The sequence below is a fragment of the Carettochelys insculpta genome, chromosome 12 (assembly GCF_033958435.1).
Source record: "Carettochelys insculpta isolate YL-2023 chromosome 12, ASM3395843v1, whole genome shotgun sequence".
NCBI lineage: Eukaryota > Metazoa > Chordata > Testudines > Carettochelyidae > Carettochelys > Carettochelys insculpta.
Window position 1 is genome coordinate 5,957,621 of NC_134148.1, and position 10,052 is coordinate 5,967,672.

A 10,052-nucleotide genomic window follows, 5' to 3' on the forward strand; every position below is an offset into this window, starting at 1 on the left:
CTCGGGCATGCCCACATCGGTGGGAGAGTGGCCCGGTGGCAGGTCCTGGGCCCCTGGCTAGCTGGCAGCCAGCAGGTTCTCAGGCTCCAGCAGGCCTGGAACATCTGCAGTGGGGCAGAGGATCTGTGGTTAGCAGGCAAGCGGGAGGTTCGACCGCACGTCTGGGATCCTGTTAGGGTGGGTGGTGGGCAGGACTCGGGGCAAGCTGACTTCCTTTGTTTAGCCAGCGCTGAGGGAGGTGTGATTTTGCCCTCGGCTGGCCGGATGGCTCAGTGCCCCGGGGCCGAAGTACAGAGCGATGGGCCGGGGACCGGGGCTGTCCATCGGTGACGGAGGAGAGATCCAGGCAGATGCCGAGGGACGAGCGACCCTTCCCTGCAATGCACTGGGAAATGCACCCTCACGCTGCCCGGCAAAGGGTTTGTCCTGCGGGGCTTGGGTGCGGCAGCAGCAGCGGCAGCCCGGCGGGGGAGCGATTTCGGTCGCAGGTGACAGTGCTGCCGGCCATCTCGGGGGAGCAGAGAGGGAGGTGGCGCTGGAAAGGGCTGGGGGCAGGGAAGTAGGCGGGGCTCCTGAGGGGAATTCTGGGGCTCTGGACAGCCCAATCAATGCCCCCCCTCCTCCCTCTGACAGAGCCACCGGCCCCCGCACCCAGGGGACCCCCAAGCAGCCCTCCATCAGGTCAGTCTCAGCCCCATCCCTCACCTGCCTGGAGGGGCCCCTCCCGCCCTCCTTCCGCCCTCTGCCCCTTGCCGCCCATCACAGCTCTGCCCCCAAGCTCGGCTCCTTCCCCTCTCTGCCCCCAGCCCCCCCGGCTGCTTTCTCCCAGCCATCTCTGCCGACCCTCGTCCCCTCCCCCACTCTTCTCTCTTCCCACACCAGTTCTTCCCCCACCCCCTTGACTCCACTCCCTGCACTGCCCCACAGCTCCATTCCTCCTACTCTTCCCAGCCTGTCTCCCTCCAGTCCCAGCCTGCTTCCCCCCCGACTCACATGGTTACAACCTACAGCCCCCCTCTGGCCCTGCGGCTCCACAGATCCCAGCTCTGTGACTCCCCTCAGGCACTGCCATGCTTAGCAGCCCGATTGACAAGGGCCTGGGCCAGGCTACAGCAGCGGCAGCCCCGGGCCCCCTTAGCTCATCTGCCACCTGATTCAGTTGTCGGCTTTGCCCCGGCTGCGGGCCTGGAGGTAGGGCAGAAAAAGGCGGAGGAGAGATTCGGAGAGAGAGGGCTGGAAAAGACCAACGGGGAAAGAGACCCAGGGGAGGAGGCTGCAGCGAAGGACTGGACGCGACGGAAGAAAAGAGATGCAGGCAGGAGGGAGAGAGGGATGACTCATCCGTCCACATCCTGGCGCTCGTGAAGCCAGCTCCATGCAATTTGCTGCACCTGAGCCATGTGCATAGGCCATGCCCTGCCAGCCCTGGCTGGGGCATTAAAGAGCTCCCAGCCCTGTCTGCAGGTTTCCCAGCCCTCTAGGCCAAAGTTCCCTCTTCATTCCTGCACCGCAATGCTGCATGCCGCTCAGTGCCGCCTTCGCTGTGTCGCAGCGGTGCGCTGTGGGGGGACGTTGGCCGTCTGCATGGGGCTGTCTCGGAGTCTGGGGTCACCAAGCAATAATCAGTAATGGCGGTTACATTTTTCCGTACAGTTTCACTGACCATTCAGTGTCCTCTGCACAGGGTCATCCCATGAACTGCAGGGCAGGTTCCTCCCGGTGACTCCACACAGAGTTCCAGTGCTATCTGTGGGGCAGACTCACACTCTTAGTCGGTGTGAATGCGGATGTCAGAACCTCTCCCTTAGTTAATCTCCTCCTTCCTAGGAGCACCGATGAGCTCAGGGGAGGAGCAGGGAGCAGATGGGAGAGCTGGCCCCATAGCCTGCGGCACACGGGGTGGGGGCCAATGTACTGCTTCCCGTTACAAATCTCCTCTCATGCTGGGAACAAGAAGTTTCTCTTTAGCGATGGCCACTGGCTAAGTAGCAGTGCAGCAGAAAAGGACCTGGGGATTACAGTAGATGAGAAGCTGGACTGGAGTCAGCATGTGCCCTTGTAGCCAGGAAGGCTAGCGGCATATTGGGCTGCATTAGGAGGAGTATTTCTAGCAGATCTAGAGAAGTGATTATTCCCCTCTATTTGGCAGTGGTGCGGCCACGTCTAGAGTATTGCGTCCAGTCCTGGGCCACCCAGGATAGAGGGGATGTGGATGCATTGGAGCGGGTCCAGCGGAGGGCAGCCAAAATAATTAGGGGGCTGGAGCACATGGGTTATGAGGAGAAGCTGAGGGATTTGGGCTTATTTAGTTTTCAGAAGGAGCGATTTGATAGCAACTTTCAACTTCCTGAAGGGAGGTTCTAGAGAGGATGGAGAGAAACTGCTCTCAGTGGCCACGGATGGCAGAACAAGGAGCGACGGTCTCAGGTTACAGAGGGAGAGGTCTAGGTTGGAGCTTAGGAAAAACTATTTCCCCAGGAGGGTGGTGAAGCGCTGGGATGTGTTACTTAGAGAGGTGGCGGAATCTCCATCCCGGGAGGTTTTTAAGCCCCGGCTGGGATGATTAGTTGGGGTTGGTCCTGCTTTGGGCAGGGGGCTGGATGCGATGACCTCCTGAGGTCCCTTCCCGCCCTGGGATTTTAGGTTTCTAAATGCCTCTGGCCTGACAAACATGGAACCCAAATGGCTGCATTCCCAGCTGCTTGCTCTCTTGCCCTGGTGGGAGGGGCATGAAGCCCTGTTCCCTTGTAGCCCCTCCAGCTCCTGCCCTGCCTGCTTGCAACTGGACCAGCTGGGTGGAGACCTGCTGGACGGGCTTTCTCTCCATCGGTGCAGCGCAGTGAAGGCACGGACGCAACGCCAGCAAGACACCGTTTTGCCTGCCTCTGATGCTTCTGGATCCCGCAGGGTGAGGCTGGGGCCTCCTCCATGGGTGGGCCTCTGTCTGCGTGCCCCACTGTGACTTATGCTCAGATGGCTCCTGTTGTGATATACACCCTTGGGGGCTCCCCACAGCCAGTACTCCTGTCCCACCCCTCGCCAATGTTCCCTCTCATCTTTTCCAGCCAGGAGTGGAATAATTTTTCTATGTGCACCAAGGCAGGTGGAGATGCGCACCACCAGGAGAAACACAAACCCAGCTGTGGGTGCTCTGCTAATCAGCGGAGAGCATTGGAATCTCACTTGAGCGGCTGCACAAGCGCCCTACTTACAGGGAACGCTGAAGGCGACCCATGCTGGGAGAGGCAGGGAACGGACTGGCTGTGATTTCCCCACAGCCAGCACTCCTCCAACATTTATCTCCAGCCAGGAGACATGGGGACTGACGAAGCTCAGCCATCCCACTGGCACCATAGCAGAAAGGGGTGAGAAGAGCTGACATCTGAGGACTCTATCTGTCTCTGGGGTCTAACACGCAGCCCCTCACCTGGATGAAAAGTGGAATGCTGAAAAAGGCCTAAGGATAGATCTGGACAACCAATTAAACATGAGTGTGATAAAAAGACCAAGGCAGATGGCTTCTGTTCACGGAGCTGGGAGGTTATCGACCTGCATTGCTAAAATATGGTACGCTCAGTTCCAGATACTTCATTAACTTAACTTAAACCCTTGTACTCTGTGTTTAGCGTAGGTCATCTACAGGTCTCCTCCACCTCACCCTGTCTCGGGACAAAACTTCTAGCTGACCCCAGAGTGTCCCAGTTGTCGTCCTTCAATCTCAGTAGACCTTCTCCACATTGTCCGAGGTCTTCCTCTTCTGCGTTTTCCTTGCGGGTTCCATGTGAGAGCTTGAGGGACTGTGCTGGAGGATGGTTTTGTAAGAGCGTGGCCCAGCCATCCCCACTTTCTTCTCTTGATTTGGATGTCAAGTGGTTCTTCTCCTGCTGTGTTCCAAAGCTCCTCATTTCTGACCAAGTCTTGTCATTTGGTGCGAAGGACGTACCTCAGGCATCTGTTTATGACTCTCTGTAGCTTGTGACTTGAAGACTTTTTAGCACTCCAGATCTCGCATCCATACAAGAGCGCACACTGCACATTTGTGTTGAAGATCCGCATTTTCATCTTTGCAGATATTATCGGTGATCTCCACATGGGATTGAGAGTCTTGAAAGCACCCGTTGCTTTCCCCACCCTGGCGCTGCTATCCTTGTCTGTTCCTCCGTCTCTGTCCATTATACTCCCCAAGAAGGTGAACTACTCTGCGTTTTCCAGGTCATCCCCTCCCAGTATGAAGATGTTGTTGTTGGACTGGCTGATCCTCATTGTCTTGGTCTTTCCCTTGTTAATGCTCAGTCCAGTCATTGAGGCTGTTTTGTCTAGTGGTGCAACCTTTTCTTCCACGCTTTCATGTCGGTGTGAAAGGAGGGCAACATCATCAGCAAAATCAATGTCCTGTAGTTGTTTGAAAAGTGTCCACTGAACGCCCCTTTGATGGCCACCCGTTGTCCTGCTCATCCCTGAAACAAATTGGAGGACAGGAGGGGAATTTGGAGAAGAGTAACAAAGATGATCACAGGGCTGGAGGAACTGACTTCTGGAGAAAGATTAAGAGACAATTACTGAAATGGGTCAAACGTTGGTCTTTTAAATGGTTTTTTGAGACCAAATGGAAATGTCTGCTGGAAAGCTCTGTTTTCTTGGGGTGAGCAAAACTTGAGTTCTGTTTATTTTTTCTAACAACTGACGAAGAAGTTTTGCAAGTTGCACCACTTTGGTGTTCCAACAGCCCCCTTCAAAATTTCAGTGAAAATGGAAATTTAATTGCAAAAATGGCCATTTATTCAAAATCAGAAGTCAGCAGAACTTTTTTTTTATGAGAATGAGAAGAAAATTGGGGATTAAAGTGGTTTATTTGGAGCTGATGATGCAGCTTTTTTCACCAGCTCAGTTCAATAGCTCTAGCTGGGAGAGAGGCTGGCCAGCGGGGTGGGTGGAGAAGGAGCTCTTTGGAGTATGGTAAGAAAGAGGAAGGAACGGAATCACTGGACTATTGGTCTGGGGGTGTCACTGGGATGAAACTATGGAAGGGACAGTGTTGCCTGGACACTTCAGAAAAGCTCATGGTGTAGTCATGTGCAAAGCGACGGCGCAGCCTGATGCAGTAGGGCAATCCCAGGCATGGAATGTTAAAGCCAGTCTAGACAAGACACGGGAATCCTAGACTCCTAGGGCTGGAAGGGAACTGAGGAGGTCATTGAGTCCAGCCCCCTGCCCAAAGCAGGATCAACCCCAACTAAATCATCCCAGCCAGGACCTTGTCAATCTGGGACTTAAAAACCGATAGGGATGGAGAGTCCACCACCTCTCTAGGCAATGCATTCTAGGGCTTCGGCACCCTCCTGGTGAAATAGTTTTTCCAAGTAGCCGACCTGCACCTCCCACTCTGCAACTTCAGACCATTGTTCCTTGTTCTGCCATCCCTCATCACTGAGAACAGCCTCTTTACAACCTCTTTAGAGCCCCCCTTCAGGAAGTTGAAGGCTGCCATTAAATCGACCTTCACTCTCCTCTTCTGCAAACTAAATAAGCCCAAATTTCTCAACCTCTCCTCACTGGTCATGTGCTCCAGCCCCTAATCTTTTTTGTTGCCCTCCGCTGAACCTGCTCCAAGGCACCCACATCCTTTCTATACTGTGGGGGGCCCAGAACTAGATGCAATACAGCAGCATCTCAAAAATCAAGTATCGGAGGGGTAGCCTTGTTAGTCTGGATCTGTAACAGCAACGAAGAAACACTAGTAAAGAATAAAATTGCAAGGCACGTAGAAGAGCACGAATTGTTGGGCAAAAGTCAGCATGGTTTCTGCAGAGGGAAGTCGTGTCTAACTAATCTATTAGAATTCTTTGAAGGGGTTAATAAACATGCGGACAAGGGGCACCCAGTGGACATAATATACCTAGATTTCCAGAAAGCCTTTGACACGGTCCCACACCAAAGGCTTTTATGTAAATTAGGAGGTCATGGGATAGGAGGAAAGATCCTTTCATGGATCGGGAATTGGTTAAAAGACAGAAAACAAAGGGTGGGAATAAATGGTAAATTTTCACAATGGAGGAGGGTAACTAGTGGTGTTCCCCAGGGGTCAGTCCTGGGACCGATCCTGTTCAACTTGTTCATCAATGATCTAGAAAATGAGGTAAGCAGTGAGGTGGCAAAGTTTGCAGATGACACCAAGTTGTTCAGGACAGTCAAAACCAAAACAGATTGTGAAGAACTACAAAAAGATCTCAGCAAACTGAGTGATTGGGCAGCAAAATGGCAAATGAAATTTAATGCGGGTAAGTGTCAGGTAATGCATGTTGGAAAAAATAACCCAAATTACACGTACAACATGATGGGGTCAAATTTAGCTACGACAGATCAGGAAAGGGATCTTGGAGTTATAGTGGATAGTTCTCTGAAGACATCCACGCAGTGTGCAGCGGCAGTTAGTAAGGCAAATAGGATGTTAGGAATTATTAAAAAAGGGATCGATAATAAGACAAAAGATATCATACTTCCCCTATATAAAACTATGGTACGCCCACATCTTGAGTACTGCGTGCAGATGTGGTCTCCTCACCTCAAAATAGATATATTGGCATTAGAAAAGGTTCAGAAAAGGGCGACTAAGATGATTAGGAGCTTGGAACGGGTCCCATATGGGGAGAGGCTAGAGAGACTGGGACTTTTCAGTTTGGAAAAGAGGCGATTGAGGGGTGATATGATAGAGGTATATAAAATCATGAATGGTGTGGAGAAAGTGAATATAGAAAAATTATTTACCTTTTCCCATAATACAAGAAGTAGGGGACACCAAATGAAATTGATGGGTAGTAGGTTCAAAACTAATAAAAGGAAATTTTTCTTCACACAGCGCACAGTCAACCTGTGGAACTCCTTGCCCGAGGAGGCTGTGAAGGCCAGGACTCTATTAGGGTTTAAAAAAGAGCTTGATAAATTTTTGCAGGTCAGGTCCATAAATGGCTATTAGCCAGGGATAAAGTATGGTGCCCTAGCCTTCATAACAAGGGCAGGAGATGGATGGCAGGAGATAAATCACTTGTCTTCTGTTCTCCTTCTCTGGGGCACCTGGCATTGGCCACCGTCGGCAGATGGGATGCTGGGCTTGATGGACCTTTGGTCTGACCCAGTATGGCCATTCTTATGTTCTTATGTTCTTAGAGGTATATAAAATCATGAATGGTGTGGAGAAAGTGAATATAGAAAAATTATTTACGTTTTCCCATAATACAAGAACTAGGGGACACCAAATGAAATTGATGGGTAGTAGGTTCAAAACTAATAAAAGGAAATTTTTCTTCACACAGCGCACAGTCAACCTGTGGAACTCCTTGCCCGAGGAGGCTGTGAAGGCCAGGAGTCTATTAGGGTTTAAAAAAGAGCTTGATAAATTTTTGCAGGTTAGGTCCATAAATGGCTATTAGCCAGGGATAAAGTATGGTGCCCTAGCCTTCTGAACAAGGGCAGGAGATGGATGGCAGGAGATAAATCACTTGATCATTGTCTTCTGTTCTCCTTCTCTGGGGCACCTGGCATTGGCCACCGTCGGCAGATGGGATGCTGGGCTGGATGGACCTTTGGTCTGACCCAGGATGGCCATTCTTATGTTCTTATGTTCTTATGAAGGGTCCTGTGGCACCTTATAGACTAACGGAAAAGTTTTGAGCATGAGCTTTCGTGAGCACAGACTCACTTCATCAGAGTCTGTGCTCACGAAAGCTCATGCTCAAAACTTTTCTGTTAGTCTATAAGGTGCCACAGGACCCTTCGTTGCTATCTCAAGAATCGTGAACTTAATGTTTGCAGATTCAGTTATTTGTGAGCAGCCAAGTGGCCGCTTCCCCCAGGGTGCAGGGAATGGAACGCTGGCAGCTGCCACTTCCCCGGCACTCCGGGGCAAGCTGCCGTATTCAACATTTGCCAGGGTTCTCAACACGGAACCCTTGCGAATGTTGAGACCCTACTGTGCTCCACATGGGGCCCATAATAACTTATAATATCTTCTCTAGAGCTGTGTCTACACGTGCATGCTACTTTGAAGTAGCGGCACTAACTTCGAAATAGCGCCCGTCGTGGCTACACGCGTCGAGCGCTATTTCGAAGTTAACTTCGACGTTAGGCGGCGAGACGTCGAAGTCGCTAACCTCATGAGGGGATCGGAATAGCGCCCTACTTCGACGTTCATCGTCGAAGTAGGGACCGTGTAGACGATCCGCGTCCCGCAACGTCGAAATTGGCGGGTCCTCCATGGCGGCCATCAGCTGGGGGGTTGAGAGATGCTCTCTCTCCAGCCCCTGCGGGGCTCTATGGTCACCGTGGGCAGCAGCCCTTAGCCCAGGGCTTCTGGCTGCTGCTGCGGCAGCTGGGGATCCATGCTGCAGGCACAGGGTCTGCAACCAGTTGTCGGCTCTGTGGATCTTGTGTTGTTTAGTGCAACTGTGTCTGGAAGGGGCCCTTTAAGGGAGCGGCTTGCTGTTGAGTCCGCCCTGTGACCTTGTCTGCAGCTGTGCCTGGCACCCTTATTTCGATGTGTGCTACTTTGGCGTGTAGACGTTCCCTCGCTGCGCCTATTTCGATGTGGTGCCGCACAACGTCGAAGTTGAACATCGACGTTGCCAGCCCTGGAGGACGTGTAGACGTTATTCATCGAAATAGCCTATTTCGATGTTGCTACATCGAAATAAGCTATTTCGATGTTGGCTTCACGTGTAGACGTAGCCTAGATCTGCTGGAAATGCTTCTCTGAATGCACCCTGATATGCCGTTAGCCTTTTGGGCTACAAGGGCACATGCTGACTCCTATCCAGCTTCTCATCCACTGTAATCCCCAGGTCCTTTGCTGCTGCTCTGCTACTTAGCCAGTTGGTCCCCAGCCTGTAGCAACGCTTGGGATTCTTCCGTCCCAAGTGCAGGACTCTGCACTTCTCCTTATTGAACCACATCAGATTACTTTTGGCCCAATCCTGCAATTTGTCTAGGTCACTCTGGGCCCTACCCCTACTCTCCAACCTACCTGCCTCTCACCCTCGCTTCGTGTCATCCGCAAATAGGGAGCGCTGGGAAGGGTGTTGGAGGTTAGAGTCTCAGAGTCCTGCTCTACCTCTGAGCTCTGCGTCTGCTTCCAGAACCGAACGAGAGACACCCGGAACATCGCTCATGCCCGGTCACACAGCTAGCAAGTACAGATGGCCTCACAAGCTGCACTTCTCTCCTCCCTTTGGGGCCTACAGCCTATGAGCTGCAGGGCTCAAAATCCCTTGGTCTCAGCTGCATTAACTGGAATCTCCTCAGCTTGGAGCATCGTTAGCTTCATTAGGAGACTCGAGCCATGGCAGGGGGTACCGCGCTGTGCATTACGTCAAGCTGCACTGCCCAGTGGTGACATAATGTCTGGGTTAGCTCTATCAGTCCCTAGCGACCAATTCCCCCCGGGGGCACGTTACCAGATTCCCCAGCCTGTGGCTCAGCTAAGCTGCCTGGACTTTCCTTACCCTGGCTGGATCCACTCCCTCCCCTACCCCAATCTGTCCACCACAAGCCACCCTGTTCACAGCAGGGCCCCTGCAACGTGCAGCCACTGGGGCTGGTTTCCTGGCTGTGATTTCTGGGAGCACACCCCAGGGGCTCCTTGCTTCCCTGGCGAGCAATTACGTCGCTCATTGCTCCCCGATGGCCGCCTGTTTCAGACGCATAACTAAATAAATGCACCCACCTAAGCAGAGCTGCCTGATTTACTGCTGCACTGCCCGCTTGTTTGGTTTTGTAGCTTCTGTGAATTCTTTGCACCTGAGCAATTTGCAGAGCCCATCTGGGCAGGGTTCCAAGTCACTCTCCTCATTCCCGGCAGCCTGCTGCCGTTCATTGCACGTTTACACCCACGGCCGCACCCTCCTCCCTCGGCATGTGCAGACGTACACACGTGTGCTCGTGGACTTATGTATGTGCATTCACACCTAGACATAAAGTTCCTTGTATATGCACGTGCACCTCCCCCCTCGCACATCCAGTTTCACGAGCGCATGCACACGTGTAACGCACGCACACCTAGG